Source organism: Pan paniscus, chromosome 15 (assembly GCF_029289425.2).
Source record: "Pan paniscus chromosome 15, NHGRI_mPanPan1-v2.0_pri, whole genome shotgun sequence".
NCBI lineage: Eukaryota > Metazoa > Chordata > Mammalia > Primates > Hominidae > Pan > Pan paniscus.
Window position 1 is genome coordinate 35400099 of NC_073264.2, and position 22361 is coordinate 35422459.

The 22361-nt window shown below is 42.8% G+C and overlaps 1 long non-coding RNA gene across 1 annotated transcript in view; it reads right to left on the reverse strand.

Annotated features, from left to right (window-relative positions):
* LOC129393792 (uncharacterized) overlaps window positions 1–22361 on the reverse strand; it is a 263111-nt gene that overhangs the window by 117919 nt on the left and 122831 nt on the right. Inside the window, exon 2 of the long non-coding RNA XR_008620837.2 lies at window positions 10104–10185. This is a non-coding gene — a long non-coding RNA (uncharacterized LOC129393792). The remainder of the gene's footprint in view (window positions 1–10103; window positions 10186–22361) is intronic.

Below are 22361 nucleotides of genomic sequence, written 5' to 3' on the forward strand. Positions count from 1 at the left end.
AAATAAAGAGTTTAAACTTAGATTAGTCCTGAAATTTAGTACAATAAAAAATACTGGATAAATGATATTATGTTGAGTCTTACAGATTATGTTTAAGATAAGTCCAACAATACAATTAAGAAAAAAGAACTCTGCACCTAAATCATTAGATTTTTTAAAGACTAAGAGGTTGTAAATGTGGAGAATTACAAGCATAGATATGTGAATCTCAGGTTCAATTTTTTTCTGTTCAGAGAGCATCTGTAGGTGATTCTCTTGGCCACAATGGCAGGGACATCTATTACTATCAGAACTTTTATTTTTAAATAGGAAGAGCAAAGGAATGCAAGAATTAGCTTAATAGTATTTGGGTAGCCATTAAAAATAGATTAACCTATTCAGAACCAAGATCACAGAGGTTCTAGGTAAGCGTGTGGGAGACAATTATTCTGAACTCAGAAATAAATGATCAAGGCATCAAGCTTGTAAGGCCTCTCCCAGCATCTTCCCCCAAATAAGAGCAGCAGGAACTTTCACCTGCTTCCTTTCTCCTGTTATCGCCCTACGCAGCAACTTCCAGCTGCTAAGCATTCATCTCAAACCTCCATTTTAGCTGCTTTCTTCACCAAACAGGAATGAACTATCTATTGGGACTTCCTACTTCAAGCAGTGAGAAAATCTTAGGAGATTTCCAAGTATTTTGTTTTTATTCATATATTACTTCTAAAGAGAAATGGATGGGTAATAAGAGGATTCAAGTTGTGTCTCGATCATAAGTTTTTTTCAAAACAAGTTTGAATTCAAGGACCTGTTGTTTGAGTTTAGGTAGTTGAGATGATGTTTGTGTTCCCAGAGCAAATGGTTCTTCTAAAGGCAGCTAGATGGGCAGATGTCAGTGCTGCAGCCCCAAGGTGACTAACGCTCCTAATGTTAGCAATGAGTGAATTCATTCATTTGGTTTCTATTTATCTACAGTTAAACAGATAAAAGTTGATTATTTGCTTTAACTAAGATGTTCAATTCTTATCAGAGTCTTTAGTAATCAGAGTTAATTGACTATATTTGTCTTTGTTTCTATTTGACAGTAGGGGATGAGGGGATGCCCAGTTTAGGTAGCAACTTTTCCAGCTACTACTGGGACCCAGAATTGTGGGTAACACCCTCACATAGGCTAGCAAATAATTGAAATTATTAACAGAATCCTAAGTCATGAACATGTGGTCTTCCTTATATTTTTCAATGGTATTAAGGTTCTTTTGAAACCAACTCTACCTGGCTTAAGACAAAAAGGAATTTACTTGTGAAAGGATATTAGTAATCTCACAAAATGTACAGGAAGAGTTGAACAGCCACACCTCAAAAGTGTAAGAACGACAGTTCCAAAGACATGGAAACAAGGGTTTTTGGGGCTTATTCTGCTTTTGTAGTTTCACTACTTACTTCTCCTGGCTCCTTTGTTTCTCTTTTTGAGATTCCATATTCTTAGATAAGAAAATCTAATTGGTCCAGTTTGGCTCAAGCAAATGACCTGAACCAATCAGCTGTGACTAGCAGAAGAGTAGGTCAGCATCACATGGCATAGATATGGCTTCTGTGGAAGTCCCCAGTGAATGGAGGCTATTGTCACTGGGCAGCAAACCCAAGGGTCCACTGTACCCAGTGCTGCTCCAAGTGCCAATCCACAAGACCATTTGACACTGGATCAGGAGGAGATAAGCAGCTTGCACCAGTATCTAAATCAGCTCACTGCTTACATCATTGAGAAAGTCTTACTATTTAAAAAAAATGCTGAACTAAAGAGCATGCTTAGTGGCATAGTTGATTTTGCACTCTGGCACAGCACTTCCTATCTTCTTATGGATTAGTAGCAAATAGTTCGCTGACAGGCAGCTGCCTGTGGCCCACTCTATGAGCAACAATCTCTTCTGTTCAGTGCTCATCAAGAACATGTGCTTTGAAGCCACCAGGGTTTTAATTCCTGCTATACTTAATAGCAACATGACGTTGACCAAATACCCCTTGCTTCATTTTCCTCATCTAAGTTGGAGATAACCGTACTCCCATATTAGTCAGGACTCATTCAATTATAGGCAGCAGAAATGTAAACTACTAGGTTAAACCAGATGAAATTCTGACATTCAACCTGCAAATATGGCATTTTCATATGGTTCAATCTAATAGCTTAAGCAAAAAGGAAATTTATTGGTTTTTGAAACTTCAAAGTACATTAGTGGGGGTAGGTACCATATACATCTGAATCCAAGGCTTAAATGAATAAAGGGAAGGAGAAGCCCTCTATTTCCAGCAACCAGCATTGGATCATATGGCATACGAGGACTCTAACTGGTCCTACTTTGGTCATTCTCCCAGCCCCTGGTCTAATCACTGGCCAAAGGAACATGACATTTCATGATTGGTCAGGCTTGTGCTTGGGAGTAAGTAGGGCACTATGATGAATAGATTGACAGTCCTGTCAGATAAACCCTATCTGTCTTGGTCAGTTATATCTCTGGTCCCTAGCACATAATAGTTACCAAAAAGATTAGGTAAATAAATGATTGGGAAAAGGGTATTGCACAGTTTCCTCAGTCAAAGAAGCAGCAGACAGAAACATTAGAATTCAATGATAAATGCCTACATCATATGGTTAAGATTACATAAGAAAATGATACACATGAGACAGAGACTGGCACATAGTAGCACATTTACCTGCAAAATAGATCAGGCAAGCATTGGAGCCCACATTTTCCATGTAGAGACTGGCACGTAGCAGGTGCCCAGTTCTCTTGATGGACTGAGTCAGTTAAAAAGTGAACTCAGCCAGGTGCGGTGGCTCGTGCCTGTAATCCCAGCACTTTGGGAGGGTGAGGCAGGTGAATCACTTGAGATCAGAAATTTGAAACCAGGCTGGCCAACATGGTGAAACCCTGTCTCCAATAAAAATACAAAAATTAGCCAGGCATGATGGCACACTCCTGTAATCCCAGCCAGTCAGGTGGCTGAGCCAGGAGAGTCGCTTGAACCCAGGAGGCGGAGGTTGCAGTGAGCCAAGATCATGCCACTGCACTCCAGCCTGGGAGACAGAGTGAGAGTCAGTCTCAAAAAAAAAAAAAGTGAACTCATAAATAGACAGTGAGCAATCTGGATCCCATTCCTTTGGGAAATGTTCTTCATCCTATTGCAATTGTGATTTTGTCTCAAGTTTTCCTATGAACATCCAGACAGCCATATAATCAACAGGGCAAGAGAAAATGGGCATTAAATCCAACTGGAGGCATTTTAGTTAAAGACCTACATTAGGAAAATCTCTAGGATCTATAAAACAAATCCATAAAACTTAAGGAAACAGGCTAATTTTTATTATAATTCTTCCTGGTGGAAGAAAGTGAGCAGATGATTTTTAAGAGTCCTTATCCAGTGACTGGCAGCATTTGTACCTCACATTCCAGCCCACGTGAAAACAAAGGACAGGGGATGGGAGCAGGAGACACAATATCAGAATATTTGATTTGGAAGTGTCCATAGAGCTCATCTAGTCTAATCCTCTCATTTTACTAAAGAGGAAATGAGGCCTGGAGAACTGAGGTGGCTTGTCAAAGGGTCACAAAGGCAGAGTTGAATCCAGGTCTTTTCAATCCATGTCCATTCTTTGTCTTCCACACTACACCACAGGCAGTGGCAGCCCACTCTGAACCAATAGTGCCCCCATCACCCTTGTGAGGTGGGCAGGAAAGCAGGTGGGGAACAGGAATGCCTTAGTGAGGAGCTAATAAAGACCCTCATGTAGTAAAGGGTCAAAGGGCAGGCATCTATGCACCCTGAAGTGTAATCCAACTTCCACGTTCAGTCACAAACCACATATTGCTGATCTACACCTTCCCACCTGCCACTTGCCCTCATAGAGCAGGATTATGGTCTGAAGACAATCCAAAACATATGCGATATTTTGAAAAAAAAAAATTCCTTTGTCAAGCAATTTTAACAAATAACAAGTTAGGTTGTTTTATGAACACCTTATTTTCTAAAATAAAATACAGGACATTAATCTGACAAAGGAGTTTTGAGCCTCTTCTGAATAAGAAAAAAATGAGAAAAAAACATTTAGGTGCTGAAATATTGACTTGGTGGGTTTATGAGGAGAAGAGGCAGCTTATTTGCAATTGGGATAAATCCAGGACATGTGCTCACTTAGAGGCATACTTTTTACACATATTTTGTGCCAAACTGTTAGTTATCCACCAATGTCAGCTCTCCCCTTCCTCACTGGCAGAGCTCCTATATTGCTGGGGGAAAGGGTGTGTATTAGTTCATTTTCACACTACTATAAAGAACCACCTGAGACTGAGTAATTTATAAAGAAAAGAGGTTTGACTCACAGTTCCACATGGCTGGGGAGGCCTCAGGAAACACAATCATGGAGGAAGGTGAAGGGGAAGCAAAGCATATCTTACAAGGTGGCAGGAGACGGAGGAGGGAGACTGCCACCCACTTTAAACCATGAGATCTCATGAGAACCCCCATGATCTAATCACCTTCCACCAGGCCCCTCCTTCAACACATGGTGATTACAATTCAAGATGAGATTTGGGTGGGGACACACAGCAAAACCATGTCAGGTAGTCAGTATGCCAGCTTAATGTTTTAAGTTACTCATTTCAGATGTAAGCAAAAGTCATTAAGCCTTTCTAGAAAACCCCTTCTATTCCTATTCCCCCTCTTTCTACATCTTCTATGTGCTGATCAGATGGCTGGAGCTCTAGAAATCATATCATAAACATGGGATGAGGATCCATCCTAGAGATCATGGAATGTTGGGCCGCACAGAGCCTAGGTCCCCAAAGACCTCATAAGCCCCACCACATTGGCCCTATACTGCCCTACAGTGTCCTCTTAGGTGACAGAAAAGTAAAGCCCTGCCTTGTTTAAACCAGTTTTCAGATCAGACAAGCACAGTTCCTGACTGATGCAAACTCATGGCATTGACTTGGAAAAGTTAGTTATTTAGCACCTTCATGTCTCAGTCTCTTCCCTTTAAAATTAGGTAAAATTAGGTAAGAACATTAACCAGCATTAAAGAACACATAATACAGTAGTTTTAAAATTTTGTTTATTGAAATGATTGTGGCAGAGTTCAGAGGAGGAAAGGAATCCTTTACATGGATCTCTGAATTCTGCCAAACTTGAATCAGAACAGCTCCTCTTCTTTTTGATGAGTTTCCTAGTAAGATTTCAGTTGAAGGGGAAAAAAAACTTAAAGGCTAAAATAATTTGAAAATCACTGGCATAGAAAAACATTTAGGACACATGAGGCACACCATTGCTCATGAGATTGTATTTTTCCAACGTTGCCAATGCATCTGGTGATGCCAGTTGGTTCCTCGGCAGGACCAATATTTCCCACCTGTAGACTAGCCTCAGGGAGCAGGATAGGGCCACTAAGCAGTGCAAAATGCCCTAATCATTGCAGGAATAAAACCAATCAACCCTGCTTCCTTCATGCTGTGCTTTAACCCCCTAAAGAATAACTAATGAACCTGAGAGTGGTGTGTTGTGGCAGCTGCTCTGTGAGGTGTTAGAGAGAGACCAGAGGAATCTGAGGAGTCATGTGCATTCAGAAGGTGTGTTGTCATTCAGTGGCTCTGAGCTCATCTTGGACCTTTGTTCACTCTGCACACTATCTCCATTCCCAGCTGCCAAACTCCAGACTCTGCCGGGGATGGTCAAGCTTTCCTTGACTTCCTTTCTCATGCTCTCAAACATCTCTAGACAAACACAGATTGTTAAAACAGATCATTCAGCTGAAATATATTCTATTTGCATCACATCTTACCTCTTTCTTTTCCCATTCTACTCTACCACCCCAACAACATGCCTGCAAATACACCCTTCTGAATGGGTTTTGGAATGATGATGGGAGAAATAAAAGAGGAAAGATGACATTAAAAATTAAGAGAAAGTATTTACAGCATAATTAGTAAGGAGAAGATGGAAGGGTTTTGCTTCCTGTTGGATTCATTGAGGTGGAAGGGAGTGCTAGATATATCATCTCTTGGACCTCAGTACCTCTTGCCACCTTTTTTTTTTCTTTTGACACAGGATCTGGCTCTATCACCCAGGCTGGAGTGCAGTGGCACCATCTTGGCTCACTGCAACCTCTGCCTCCTGGGTTCAAGCCATCCTCCCATCTCAGCCTCCCAAGTAGCTGGGACTACAGGCACATACCACCACGCCCAGCTCATTTTTGTATTGTTTGTAGAGATAGGGTTTCACTGTGTTGCCCAGGCTGGTCTCAAACTCCTGAACTCAAGCAATCTGTCTGCCTCAGCCTCCCGAAGTGCTGGAATTACAGGCATGAGCCACCGTGCCCGGCCAGAAGTCTTATTTGATCCAGTCAGGTGGACCAAGGCAAATGCCCTTGTTGCAAGAGCTCGTTTCTCACCCCTTATCCCCTTCCTCCAAATTAGGGTCATATAACTGAGACACTATTTCTTGTATATGATCTTTAAAATTAGGTAACATTGGAATGATCCCTGTTCACAGGATGCAAGGCTGGTTCAATGTTCAAGAATCAATCAATGTAATCCACCATATTAATAAATTAAAAGGAAAAAAATCACATGATCATATCAGTAGACACAGAAAAGACAATTGACAAAATTTGACACCTATTAATGATAAAAAAAAAAACTCTCAGAAAACTAGGAATAGTGAGGAACCTTCTCAATCTGATAAAGAACATCTACAAAAAACCCACAACTAACATTATAATTATAGAAGACTGCTTTTCCCCTAAGATCACTTATAAGGCAAGCATGTCTGCAAGAATGTCTGCTCTCACCACTGCTGTCCAACTGTGATCTAGCCAGCTCAATAAGGCAAGAAAAGGAAATAAAAGGCATACAGATAAGAAAGGAAGGACTAAAATTATCTCTATTTGCAGACGCAGTGATAGTTTGCATAGAAAATCTCAAGGAATCTACAAAAACCTTCCTTAAACTGAGTTCAGCAAGGTCACTGACATAAGATCAACATATGAAAATCAATTGTGACAATTAAAAAGTGATGTGTATTTCTGTATTCTAAAAGTGAATATGTGGAAACATTATAAATACAATACCATTTATAATCAATAAAAAAAAATACATGAATGTAAAACGAGATAGCAATGGACTGCCTGCTATTCACAGGTCTCTCAGTTGCTAGAAGGCCCCGTTCTGAGATAAGCCACCTCTCCACCCTGACACTAGTAAAGAGGTCAGAAAACCTTGAGTAAGGTTGGAGGTATTAATTTCGGGCAATTAATTACATTCTTTCAGCATCCATCTCCCAGAAGTTTTCACTGGGAAAATCCTTTAGGAGAACATCCCCCATTAGCTATTCATTTTTCTTTTGCACTGACTGGAGAACGAAGCGACTGTCGGCTGTGTCACACAACTCGTCGAAATTCACCCCTGGGTGAAGTGATCCTCAAATAATTACCAAATGTAGTTCAGGTAACTGAATTAGTGAATTACATTGGCTCCTTTGAGATGAAAGACTCTTTAGGAATGTGAAATACTTTGGCTCTTTGTTATTAATAACCTGAACAATGAAAGAACCCAAAGTAGTATTCAATATGCTCCAGGAATGGAATGACTAAAATTAAAGAATGCAATTGATTTTCATTTTCCATACTTTTCATTTTCTATCCTTTTCATTTCAGTAGTCAGGACTGAATATGACAAGTCATCAAATCCCCTCTGATGTTAATAAGGCATCAACTACAGAGCTCCAAGAAGAGAAAAATCCAGTCGAAGTGTGGCAAGTTGTTGGTTCTCCTGCTCTCTATGATTTATTATCTTTTCTTCTTACCATCCCATTATGATACCTACAGGTAAAAACCTCCTACCTTGATCTGCTTCATTTTCTTCAACCTTAGTCTAATATTTCGACATTAAATATCTCAACTACCTTTTGCATCCTTAAGACAAACAATCACGCCCATGAGTTGTGCTTAGCAGAGCAATGTAGGATGCCCTCGGCTTGGTGCTCTGCTGCAGGTCATCAATGCAGGGTGTGAGGATGACAGAGCCCAAAGGCAAATCCCAGGCAGGGCAGACAGACCTGACCTTAAAGCAGGAGGAACGGGAAGTGGCAGGGAGGGGTTAAGGTTGACAAATCAAATCCTAGTCTACCTGAGGTTGGTAGAAAGGCTGAAGATGTTTGTGGGGATGTTAGGCCCTAATCATATTAGATATGGGGGCTGCATTTGTTGAATCAGATTTGCAGTTCCTCACCTTTAGTTTTCATTGGTAAAGTGTTGAGGGTTTTCTATTTCTCTTTCTTGGTTTCAAAATACCTTTTAAAAGGTAATGTATTCATTTTGGAACTGGAATAGGTAATACATTCACATAGTTCATAATTCAAAAGGTATACAATTATATAGAGTGAAACCTCCCTCCTACCCACAGGCACCAGCCACCCTGTTTCCCCTCTGAGGGCATCAGTGTCACTGACTAACTACTTTTTCTTGCAGAAATATCCAAGTGAATTTGTATAAGACACCACCCATGATCTTCTGTTTACACAAATAGTAACTCACTATTCTCTTCTGTACCTTGCTTTTTTTACTTAATGTATTTTGGAGATGATGCCACATCATTTCACTATAAAAAGAACTCTTCAATCTTTTCCCTCAATCTTTTTTTTTATGACTAGTAATTCATTACATTAGACAAATGGGATCATTTGTCTAACTACTCTTCCATTGATGATCATTTACATTACTTCCAATTTTTTGGTACTACAAACAATGCTGCAATGATTAACCTTATTCATAAATGATTTCCATGCATAAGAGTGTGTCTGTAATTTAATATAATTGCTATTAAGCATTATGAATATTTAAGTATTATAAGTAATCTCTAGAAATAAAATTGTTGAATCAATGAGTATGTATATTTGTAATTTCAATAAATATTGCCAAATTGCCCACCTATATCACCTGATATAATGTCCTTTGCTCATTTTTCTATTGGTTTCTTCATCTTTTCCTTACTAACTAGGATTCATTGTGTACCAATGAGTTGCAAATATGTTTCTCAACTTGTCCATTGACTTTTGACTTGCTATTGTCATTTTTGCATGCAGATATTTTTTAAAGCACAGCTGAATTTTTCAGTCTTTATTTTATGACTCCTGTAATTTGTGTCATGTTTTAAAAGGTTTTTTAAGCTATAAATTACAACAAAAAATCTTTTATGATTTCTTTCATATTTTATGGTTTCACATGTTTGTAAAATCTCTGACCCACCCATCTGAGATTTATTTGGCAAGGTGTGAGGTATAGCTCTAACTTTTAACATTTATTTACTGTTATAGCTGACTACCCTGTTGTCCAGACGCCATTAATAAAAAATCCAGTTTTCCCCCACTGATTTGAAATGAGGTTTTTTTTTTTTATCATATGCTAAATCCCTGTATGTATTTGGGTCTACTTCTTGATTTCCTATTCCATTTCATTGCTCTATTCATGTGCCAGCGGAACCCAGATTTAATTTTTTAAAACTTAACTACAATTAATTGCACTTTAATTTTTAAAACTTTATGTATCTCCCCAAAGTGACTTTTTCTTGGGGTCAGAGATTGAATGGAAATGAAGTTTTCTGTCTGTGTCTCGTGACTTTGTTTACTTCCCCTTGCATAGCTCACGGCCAAATTTTTCTTCATCTTCCAGGAAAATAAGTGTAGCCTGTACTATCGGAGTGGTAGGGTCAAATAAACAAAATAAGTGGGGGCTTATAAGGAGATGACCGTAAGAATACTGTATTTCCCTTTTCCAGATCCCATTGCATGACAGACTCACAAGGGACATGCTTATTCATTTCCAAGACCACAACTTTAAAATCAAGTTATGTTTAATAAACATTAATAAATGTTTACTTAAAAGGTTTAATAAACATTTACTACATGGCAAATTATTTTAGCTAGAATGCTTTTGGCTTTAAGTCATAGAAACCAGATTCAAATACCCTTAAACAATTTTTAAAAATTCATTGATGGGGATAACTGTAATCCCCAAGGGGAAGAGGGTTGGGTAGACAGGTTCAGTGGCCAGCCCAGTTATTACAGATTCAGACTCTTACCATCTTTCTGCTCTGCCACCCTCAGTCATTGGCTCCATTCTCAGGCTGCTCATTGCAAGATGGCTTTGGACATAACAACACCCTGAGGAAGAAGAGAAAGTGTCAGGTCTGTTTTGTATTACTATAAAGGAATGCCTGAGGCTGGGTAATTTATAAATAAAAAAGGTTTATTTGGCTCCTGATTATGAGGGCCTAAGGCTGCTTCCACTCATGGCAAAAGCCAAAGGGGACCTGGCTTGTGCAGAGATCACACAGCAAGAGAGGAAGCAAGTGAGGGGGCAGGAGGTGCCAGGCTCTGTTTTTTTTTTTAGTTTTTTTTTTTTTTTTTTTGAGACAGAGTTTTGCTCTGTCGCCCAGGCTAGAGTGCAGCGGCACGATCTCGGCTCACTGCAAGCTCCGCCTCCCGGGTTCACACCATTCTCCTGCCTCAGCCTCCCAAGTAGCTGGGACTACAGGTGCCCGCCACCGCGCCCGGCTAATTTTTTGTATTCTTAGTAGAGACGGGGTTTCACTGTGTTAGCCAGGATGGTCTTGATCTCCTGACCTCATGATCCGCCCGCCTCAGCCTCCCAAAGTGCTGGGATTACAGGCGTGAGCCACCGCGCCTGGCCAGTGCCAGGCTCTTTTTAACCATGAGCAACCCTGGGATCTAATCGAGTGAGAACTCACCCCACCCCCGACCTACCGCTACCCCAGGAGGGCATTAATCTATTTATGATGGGTCTGCTCCCATGACCCACACACCTCCCATTAGGCCCCTCACCTTCCGACACTGTCACTCTGGGGATTACATTTCAACATGAGATTTGGTGGGGACGAGTATCCAAACTATACTAAAAAGCATTTTTTCATTACTTAGGAGCAAGAAAACATTTCTCAGAAGTCTCCCATGTCTTGTGGGCCAGAATTGGGTGACATGCCCATTCTTGAATCAATCACTGGCAAGGAAATACGATTGCTCTTAGATCAATCAGACCCACCCTTGGGCTGGGGAAGGGTAAGTTTCCCCTAAGCACATGGCTGCTTGGAAGCGAGTGGATATTGCTGAAAACCTGGATTCCAGTAGTAATGGAGGGGGCTGATGGATGCTGATAATGAGTCTGCCCAGTTTCCCTCTCTCATTCCCCCTCCTGGCTGGTTTCTTTTGTTAGACATCCAAGTGTGCCCCTTAATATGTATTGAGTATCTGAATGTATTCACTGCAAATTCACTTATTTAATAAATGTTTATTGAACTCCTACCATCTGCCCAATACTGTGCAAGGAGCTGAGGACTAGAAGAAGGAAAAATGGGGATCCTGATTTCAATGAGTTAATAGGAGAAGCAGAAAATTAAGGGATTCCATAGTACAGTGATGAGTGTTACATACTTATAAGAGTGCTATGGGGATCTAAAGAACGAGCAACTTCCTGAAGGAGGGTAGAACAAATGGGGAATATTCTAGGTGAGCTTTGACAGATGAGTAGGTAAACAAGGGGGAAGGACATCCCAGGCAGGGGAAATAGCTTGTACAAGGGACCAAGAGGGAATTGGCATGGCATGCTCAGGTTACTGTAAGTTTCTTGTATGTCAAGCTATAGGATTAACATGGGGTAAGGTGCTGTTTTACTCAGGGCATGACGGTACCAGGGTCAGGGGCTTCCAGCCTGGCTAAGAACCTCAGTTTGTACTGGTTAAGAGACATCATCAGTGGATGCCATTCCTGAGAGGTTCTGACAGCAGTTAGAGTTAATTGTAGCATTTAGTCACAAACACCAGATTTGTCACAAACACCAGTCAACTTTCTGTGGTCACAGACCACATTTCAGAGACCCTGAAATCTTCCTTTCATCTCACAATTGAGCTTCTTGCGAAAGTAATCTACACTTAAAATCTTCTTCATCTCCATTTAATCCTCTACCACTTATGTTGATAACATAGTGGTTGTTCCTGCTACGGTCACCTGTGGCCTCAATAATTGCAAGACACAAAACAAAACAAACCACCACCAACAGGGAAAATGACTCTTCTACTCTTCTACATTCTACCTTCTGATGACACTCAACTATTTAAAATTCACTAAGGACATTAATAGCTTTGGAGACCCCAGATACAGAGAACAGTATGGTGTTACTCTTCCACTTCAGTAAAATTAAAAGAATCCTAAATCATAAGTTTTCCTATAAGAACTTCAATTTTATTTTAATATCAAATTCTTTTAAAAAATACCTCTCTCTCCCCACTTCCTCCATGAGTGCCTCTGCTTTGTTGCTTGTTTAAGTCATGTATGATCCACCAACTGAGTAACCCAGCAATGAACACATTGGTGCCTTGTTTATCGTGGGTTGAATGGTATCTCCCTAAAAGATACGTCTTCCCAGAACCTCAGAATGTGACCTTATTTGGAACAAGGGTCTTTATAGATGTAATTAAGGTAAGGATTTCTAGATGAGCTCATCCTGGATTAGGATGGGCCCTAACTGCAATGATAAGCGTTCCTTATAAGAAACAGAAAAGGGCTGGGCACAGCGGCTCACGCCTGTAATCCCGGCACTTTGTGGGGCCGAGGCGGGTGGATCACGAGGTCAGGAGATGGAGACCATCCTGGCTAACACAGTGAAACCCCGTCTCTACTAAAAATACAAAAAATTAGCCGGGCGCGGTGGCGGGCGCCTGTAGCCTGTAGTCCCAGCTACTCAGGAGGCTGAGGCAGGAGAATTGCTTGAACCCAAGAGATGGAGGTTGCAGTGAGCCAAGATCATGCCACTGCACTCCAGCCTGGGCGACAGAGTGAGACTCCATCTCAAAAAAAAAAAAAAAGAAGAAAAGAAACAGAAAAGGAAAATACAGAGACATGTGAAGAAAGGCTATGTGAAGAGGGAATGAGAGATTGAAGAATGTGTCTATAAGGCAAGGAACATTAGGATTGCTGAGAGCCACCAGAAAGCTAGGAGACAGGCATAGAACAGTTTCTCTTCACAACCTCAGAGAGAATCAACCCTCCTGACACCTTAAGTTTGGATTCTTGTCTCCAGAACTGTGAGAGAACATATTTCTATCGTCTTAAGCCACCACATTTATGGTAACTTATTACAGCAGTCCTGGGAAACTAATACAGTCAACCCTCAGTATCTGTGGGAGCTTACTTCCAGGACCCCTACAAATACCAAAATCCATGGATGCTCAAGTCCCTGATATAAAATGCCATAGTATTTGCATATAATCTATGCACATCCTCCTGTACACTTTAAATCATCTCCAGATTGCATACAATACCTGGTACAATGTAAATGCAATGTAAATAGTTGTTATTCTGTATTGTTTAGGGAATAATGACAAGAAAAAAATCTGCACGTGTTCACTACAGACACAACCATTACAGGCCTAACTACAGTTTCAATCCTAGGCTGGCTAAATCTGTGGACGCAGAACCTGTAGATAGAAAGGCTGACTGCACATTGTTCTATAACATTTTGAATTAAAAACAGAACTTTTGCTTGTAAGAAAAACAAATTCAGTCTACTTGTCGCAGGAAGAGAGGGATTTATTTTAAAGAATGGTAATCTCACAGGACACAAAGATAAGGAGCAAGGGGAGTTGTTGCCATCAAGGGGAGCTGACTCTCCAAGTCTGCCCCCTTCCCCTCTCTCATCCTCTCTTCTGGTTGCTTCTTTTGCTTTTACACACTCTCTGGGAATACATGGCTCATCAAGTGGCTTCAGTCCCAAGTCTCCATAAACTTGAAGCTCACTCACCACCTGTAACTAACTTCATCTGTCAGCATGTCAATTACAAATTTTAAGGCAAGAAACTGGATTGGCTTGAATTACCAAGGGCTGAACCTCTGATCAGCCACTGCAGGCCCATCCCTGGCCAGTTATAGCATAGGAGAGGTGGAGTCCTTCAGTTCAGAGAAATGCCCCTTCCATGGGCCACAGGAGGATCCCCCAGCCAAGGCCACAGGAGGGCAGGCAAAGCTTGGTCTCTCGGATGTCATCTGGTCATTTGTCTGCCTCCCTCACTAGATTGTAAACCACCTGAGGGCAAGAAATTCATGTTGTGTTGTCCATCATAGTCTCCAAAGAGTACAGGTCTTGGTGCCTGAGACATAGGAGATACTCAAGATAAGTTTGTTTAATAACAAGTAGTTGAGTCTTATAGAATTTTATCTACTAAACAGACCAAAAAAAAAAAAAAAGGTAAATGTTTATAGTGCTTGCTCTATTCTTTCTTGACAAAATGGTAATTTTAAAGCTGGCTTCTTCCCATTAGTTCGCTCTTATAAACAGCAAAGAGGTTATCTCTATGTATTTGATAAAATGGCACACACAGATCCACACAACTCCCCTTGGTCCATGCTGAGTGTGTCTAAGGTAAGCTCCTCCCTGACCCACACTCTCTCTGTTGATGTCTAAACTCCATAATCTTGTGGCTTCCACTAAGATTCTCCTTGACAGAGAGCTCAGGCAAAGATGTCATTGGGCCATCTTTTGCCTCTAGGTATGGGTTTTCTTTCCTTCCCTTTAAAAAAAAAAATGGATTTTTTTTCCCCAGAGAAGATCTTATGACAAAAGCAATCTGATGGGAAAATCCAATGGAAGCTTCTTCGGGAGCCTGCTTAGCTTTTCCAGAACATTTTCCTTTGCTTTAGCTATAGCTGGTTTATTGAAGCTCTTTCCTAATAGCCTCTCACTTGTGTCTAACCTTGCCCAGTACACAGGACTGTGCCAAGACCTGTTGGAGATCAGAAATTTAAAAGGACTAGATGGATGCATAATCTATGCCATCAAACAGCTCACAGAGTGTGGGGAATCCTGCTGGGCCACTACTCAGAGTGGGCCCAGCGATCATCAGCACCTCATCAGTGTGAGATTTGCAAACTAAAAGGGTTATAGCTCAAGAAACTACACTTCTCAGTCTGGTGGGGAAAAGATGCTCATTATAGTATCAGAAGGACAGACTTAGCCATGGGCAGGGGAGGAGAGAAACAAGAAGATTCCTAAACCCATTCTCTTTCTTCCAAGTCAGACATCCCCCTTTGTTCATCTGAAGGCTGTAATCCCCCCAAAGTTGTCATTCAAGCAGCCCCAAGGGAGAAAAATTAGGAAGGGAGCAAATATAGAGGCTACATTATACTCTGCAAAGCATGGACATAATAATTTCTCCAATGGTGAATTAGAATGATAATGTCTGTCTCCAAACTACAGCTATTTCCAAATTTAAATATTAATCACCTCTTCTCTCCCTTGTAGGCGCAGCAAGGGAGGCTGGGTGCTGCCAAAGGGTTGTGAAATGGTAGACCCTCAGGCAAAGGTGAAATATTATTGCAACCCACACTCACACCTGCGTAGTCTCACACACACAGAGCACATACACACTTATTGCTTGCACTTGTCCAGAGAGACAAATGGCCCAATTGCCAGCAACCGGTGCCTCAGTCCAGCTCCCTGCTGGCTGCATTTCCAGACAGCCAAAGCCCCTGCCCAGTATTAGCCATGTGCTCACTTCCTCCGGCATTCCTATCCCCAGCTCACGAAGGTGGCTAAGACAGTCTGGGGTCGCCTGCGTAGGGATGAGGGATGAAGGCCACGGTTCCCATTAGGTACTCAATAGCTGTCAATTAGTAGACAAATATGTGAATGAATGGGACCATTGGGCAGTTTGACTATCATTAGGGCAGAGTCCACACACTCTGTCTTAGGGCCTTAGTTGCCCACAGAAAAGGCCTCAGACAGGCAACCCAGATGAAACACAGAATCTCTCCTCACTGGGAAATTACCCTCCCACACCCACCTACCCCTTTCCCTGTCATCCCTCAACCTGGTGAAAGCTCCAGCCAGCCCAGACAGTGTCACACCCACTCCAGCTCCCTTCCTAGTCATTTATTCACTCATTCAACAAACATTTACAGGCAGCTACTGTGTGTCAGCCACTGTGCCAGCCCTGGAAATACAGGAATGCCACACAGCCTGCTTGTCAGGCCCTGCTGGGGAGAGGGTAGAAGCTGTCCCCATCCTTTCATTCCAGGTGTGCTCCACACAAGACCATCTCTTCAGAGAACCATGGCACCTGTATTTCGTCCTTCTGAACCCTCACCCTGGTGCAGAAGCAGTGGCTCAGAAAATCTGTCCTTTCACTTGCATTATAGGATTTTTCTTTTTCAAAGCAGCAGCAGTCGCAAGCAGCCTTACGTTCCAAGAAGACTTTGACTCAGGCTAATATTTACATGTATTTGCATTTCGTTTGTACACATGGTTGGGAAGCTGATGGGGAAGAGTTTTGCCAGGGGATGAAAATGCTTTCTGGGCCAGTCCTCAAAGTACTATCGCAATTGCCAATGTGAAATCAAGAAGCAACTTGTTTAGCTCATATCTAGGTAAAATCTGGGGTTACTCCCACCCTGGTTCTTGTTGTCGACAGCCTCACAGCTCCTTGTCTGGCCTGTGTATCTGTTCAAGTCAGGTGGGGGTAAGCTGTATTTTGTCCTGGTCTTTCATGCACTGGAAATTTTCTTTCTCCTCTAATTCTTCAGGTTTTGGTCATTTTTAGAGAGCTCTACGGGCACCCTCTGGTGGCTGACTGAAAATTTGACCTGCAAAAATTGCAGTTTCGTAGGAATAGCTTTATTTTGTAGTCAGCCTCTTTGGTTGGATGTTGGAAATTGTAAGTTTATTTGCTGTAGTTGGTACCACACCTTTCATCACATGATAGATTGAGACTGAACAGTCACTTTGACCTTTCAGGAGGAATGGTACCTTCTAGAAAGGACAGAACTGAGAAACAGAGTGTCTCAGTGGGTTGCAGTTTTTCCAGGTCAGGCTGAGTGAACAGGCTCAGGGCTGCCCTTCTCTGGGCTCTCAAAGGACTCATTTCTGAAGGAAAACCCACTGCATGCCTGGACCAGGCCAGGCTCCCTGGATAGTTGCTGAGGTAGAACTATGCCAATAGCCCTCCCCCCTCTTTTTTTTTTTTTGTTAAAAAAAAATGACCTAAGTTAGGCCAAATAAAAATCTAAGGGAGGGCAGTGAGGTAAAAAGGAATGGAAGCATCTGGGGAGAAGGGTAAATTTTGCAGGCCTAACACATGACCTTCCTTCTAGATTCCTGCTCTAACACTGGCCCAAGGGGCAACCATTCCTGAGAATCTTCCTGGTCTCTAAAGAAGCACTGGGACAGGTTAGGGGATAGCAAGGGAGAGAGGAAGGAAGAGAGGCCCCAGGAAGGAGAACTATCCACCTGAGGATGAAGCCACCCCTTGCTCTTTCCATGGCCCCCAGGCCCTAAAACCACAGGTTCTGATGAGCATGATTGCTCTGTCACCACAGTGAACACTACCACCTGCTTTTCCCTAACTCCCTCTTTAAGGATTTAGTCTCAGGAGACTCCCCGAAGTCTGTTGATGTTGCCTTCATTTTGCAAAAAGAGGACTAAGGGGGTTAAGCACTAGAGACTTCACCCAGCCTGCCAGTGCCAGGGCCAGGATTGGAGTTCTCTGTCCTGCCCACAGTTCTCTGAAAGATCTCCCTGCAGCTGCTGCGGCTCAGCCACACCCCACTCCTGCACTTTGTCTATCAGAGCAAGCCAAGCTCCAATAGGCAAATCACGATGAGGCCTTTGTAGGACAAGGTCTTAAGGAAGGGTACCCTTGAGGCACGGGGGAGTAGCAATGTCCCAAGTGGGTTCCAGAAGCTGAAAAGACAACCAGGTTGGCTCAGATTTCAGACTCTGTGGTTTATGCCTTAGGTGTATCATTTAGTTGGAAAAAAAGAGGCACTGTCTACCAGGAGCAGCCTTCTTTATCGATACCATTTTTCTTGTGCTTGCTTTCACAGCCAGGCCCCAGGGCAGAAGGGAAGCCCCATTTCCCGTGGGCCATCAGTCACCCAACAATGGCGGTGTGCTGCCAGGCTGGGTCTGAGAGCGCCACTGGGGAGACAATGTCTTTGGTAGGCAGCCTAGAAGCTAAGGTGTGATTGGGGCAGAGCGCAAAACGGACACCAATGTGATCACACCTGTGGGAATGGACCAAACTTCACTACCCACAGTGTCATCAACCAAGAGACAGGGCAGTTCTGAGGTGTGTTGAATATGAACTGGGCAGAGCTCTGTCACAAGCACATGAGTTTCCCCCTCTTGTCTCCTCTTCCAGCAGAAGGAAAATGTTATTGCCTGATTATTATATGCCACACAATCACACCAAGATGTACAAGGCCTTGTGCTAATCACAGCTAACAGAGTGCTTGCTAAATATCGGTGCCATTCTGAACCCTTTACATAGATTGACTCATTAATCTTTATGATGACCAAAATGAAGGAGGTATGCTATTATTCCCATGAAAGAGGACAATGAGACAGAGAAACTAAATAACTTGCCCTACATCATGCACACAGTAAGTGGTGGAGCCAGGATTCAAACCCTGGCCATCTGGCTCCAGAGCCTGTGCTCTTAGACACTTCATCCTGCTGTTTCTGTAGGTATGTAGTATAAGCTCATGTATCCTTAAAAGCTGCACTATTATTATCACCATTTTACTGATAAGAAAACTAAGTCATAGAGGAATTAAACAAAATTATACAGCTGGCAAGAGGCAGAGCCAGAATTTGAATCCACGCAGCTGGACCCCTGAATCCCAGCTCTAATCATGGTACTCTCTATCACCTCCCTTTAACAGGGCAGTTTTCGAAAGCTCTCACTAGATTTGACAAAATTCCTACTGGACATTGGGGACACTACTCTGGCTTTGTGACTGGCCCCAGAGCCCAGCGAGTGGCCTGCCTGCTCTCCTAGAAGCAGATTGAAGGGGCTTCTCCCTCTCTGCCACTGTTCCCCTGTTCCATGGATCCCTTCAGGTGCTAGTGGATTCATTGCCACCAGCCTCTGACAAGCAAGGCAACAGCAGTCTTGATTCTGCCCAGGTCACCTAGGTTTGTCTATCTGGAGCTTCTAGCCCCAGGAAAGAGTTCCTTTTCCTTAGCTAGATTATTCCAATTTCCTTAGAAGTATAAGTATTTGTTTTATGGGCCATAAAGGCAGAGGGTGATCTTCCACTGTGTATCAGGCCCCCAGACCCCCCAACAGACTGACTGCTCAGGAAATTGGGGAGTTCATGGCCCACGGCTGGCATTCACAGGGGATTATCCCATCTGAGAGCTTACTTCTTTAAGTAATGGCTTTGGTAAATTTTTCTCCTTTCTGCCTTATTGATCACGTACCCAGAGTCCTTGTAAAATAGGCTCTGGCCTTTGTCTTAGAAATTTTTTGTTCTTGCTCTATTGGGCAGCTGGGCAGTTGAGCTTTATCAACTGGGTTCAACTCCATGAGACCAGCTTCAAAGTGCCTGGTGCTTATTCCATGTCTTCCATTCATCCCTCCAGATCGCCCCTTCACATTTCTCCAACCTGGCATGTCCCAGGGGGCTGGCCTATAAGGACAACATCAACAGCTTCCTTGTCCTCTGGCTTTGGTTGGGTTCATCCAATGGAGGTCACTAGTAGTAAATAAGTAGGCAGGAGGAGAGAGGGGCCAGGCTGTTTGTCCTCCTGGCTTCCTTCTCGCCACAGTATCGGTTATCTGTGTCCCTTTACTGAGGCCACAACTCCTGTATTCCAGCATCCATTGGTAGGCAACAAACTACCTCCAGTACTTAACAGTTTGAAACAACAATGATCACTTATTTTACGGATGAACCTACTCTTTGGGCAGGGTTTGGTGGAGTGACTCATCTCTGCTCCATGTGGCAGCTTGATTGGAGCTGGAGAATCCACATCTGAGATGGCTTATGCACACGGCTAGCCAGTTGATGATGACTGCAACCGGCATCAACTGGGAGCTCTGTCAAGGCTGTCAGCAGAGGCCTTCAGTTCTCCTCCAGGTAGGCTTCTCCTTGAGGCTCAAAAGGTTTCCTCTCAGCAAGGTGGTTGTATCCAAGAGCAAGTGGTCTTCTAAGAAAAGAAAATGGAAGCTTCCAAGAAAGGAAATGGAAGCTGCCAATCTCTGAAGGCCTGAGCCTACAAACTAGAACATCATGTCTGTCACATTCTGTTGATCAAAGTAGTCACGAGGCCCCTCTGATTCAAGGCAGGAGAACATAGACCTCAATCTCAAAGGAATATCAAAGAACTTCAAACTATCTTTAATCCACTATGCCTTGTAAGTAGCCTCTCCTGCAGCTAACCTCTGCAGATTCTAGTAATTGCTGTCCCTCCTTGCTCCATCCAGCCTGGGGCATGGCAGAACCATGCTAGTGCTAGTCCAAAGTACTATACTGTCCTTGGTGTGATTTCTCTAAGCCCGATCACATGGCTATAGCAGTCTCTTTATTAAACTCCCCTCAAAATATCCAACTTAAGCATACTCGGATATTTGCCAGGGCCCTGGCAACATTTCTCTACCAAGTTCCTGCTTACCACCACAGGAATACTCCATGAGACCACCCTTCTCAAAACCTCTCCTTCCAACACCCGTCTGCTGTCAAACTCCCACACCCCAATACCCATTCAACTTCACCTGTCACTTTCCTTCTGGCCTTTGGAATGCCTCTACTCAGCACAACTGGTTAATTTATCAAAATAATTCATGCTACCATGCTCATGGTAATGACTTCACACATGGAATTAAGAACAGCCGAGCCAGATACATCTCCCAAATGTCATTGAGGCATCCTGGTAAATGGGGTGGGAACTGGGTAAAAGCAGCACTTTACCCAGGAAAATGTTTTATTATAGAGTTTTTCAAGAATCAAAACCTTAACCCAAAGAGAAATTCCTAAACACAATAATTTCCAACCCTCCAAGTAGGCTAATAAGAGAGTAGTTGGGGTCAAGCTGGGCTTTCTGATCCCCTCAAATCATACAGATCTTCTTGCTCTCAGCCTCTCTGAGACTTTTGCCTTGACCTGAGATCCCCATGCAGAGATTGAAGTTCTATTTTTCTTACTTTGGCTAGTCCCTGATGACCCTCATGCTTTCAATGGGGGAACTGTGACTGATAAATCCCGAGCCAGAGCCAAAGGGCATATTGACTGCCCCAACGCCTCCTTTCATCCAAAGACTAATGCATTCCCAGCAAGTGAAGAGGAACAAAGCTTGTATTTCTGACACTGCCAAAGATAGCATTCTCTGGATTCTTATCTGGAATGCTGATAATTATGGTATCTGTCACATACTTAATCAGCAGAGTCAGGAAAGGCAGCACTCAACTACTTCCGAAGCACTTTTTCAATTTCTCACACTTCCAGAACTTCTTTTCATTCATTAATTAATCAATTAAAAAATACTTATTTGAATACCCACTATAGGTGGCAGGCAGTGTATGAGGTACTGGGAATCAATGATGAGTAAAAGCAGACATGGATTGGAAGATACAGACAGTAATCAAAGAATCACACAAATGAAAGTGAAATTAAAACTTACAATATGAGCTACCTGGTAGTATGAATGGTGTATATCAAAGAGAATTGTCATAATAAAGGAGGTCAGGGATAGGTGGCTGGCTGTCACCCTTAAGTCCCACTGACGTTCCTGCCCTCTACCAAGCTCATCCCTACCCTGGGATAACCATGAAGCATTGAAATACAAGTGTGAGTCCCTGTGTTTGTAGACCTAAGCAGTTCATTGCTAAGGAATCCTACCTGGAGCAGCCCTATCAGCTCCCTAGTCCAACCCACCCACCATACAGGACATCAGGAGCTATGGGACACCATCCCCATTAATGGGAGAGGTCTGGAGTGAGTCTGGAGGCCGCTTGTAAAGCAGCATGAACCTTGTTTCCAAGTGGCATGGTCAGGTCTGCTGCAACACACACCTGCCCAAGGACTCTCCACCAGCTCATGTGCTGCTTCCCAGGGGGACACAGGAGCCATCCATGCTGGGGCAGTTCCCACCCCATTTACCAGGATGCCTCAACGACATGTTGCAGGAGATGTATCTGGCTTGGCTGTTCTTACTTCCAGGTGTTTAGAGAGCTGGTCTTTACACCTTCCCTTAGTCCTTGTGTTACAGGATTCTATCAGGCCTTCTCTACCCATGTCTCTGGCACTATCCTGATATTCATTCTTGGTTGTTTCTCCTAAATGCTGGTTTTGCCACTTATCAGCTATGTGCACTTGGGCAATATATGAAAACAACCTCTGTTTCTTCATCTACAAAAAAATGGGATAATAATTTCCACCTTCTAAGAATAAATAACAGCCACCTTAGTACAGTGCCAGGAGCCCAGAAACTGCTCCACGAAGGTCAGTTTTCTTTTTATTACTACAAATCTATGGCGCAAAACCTCCAA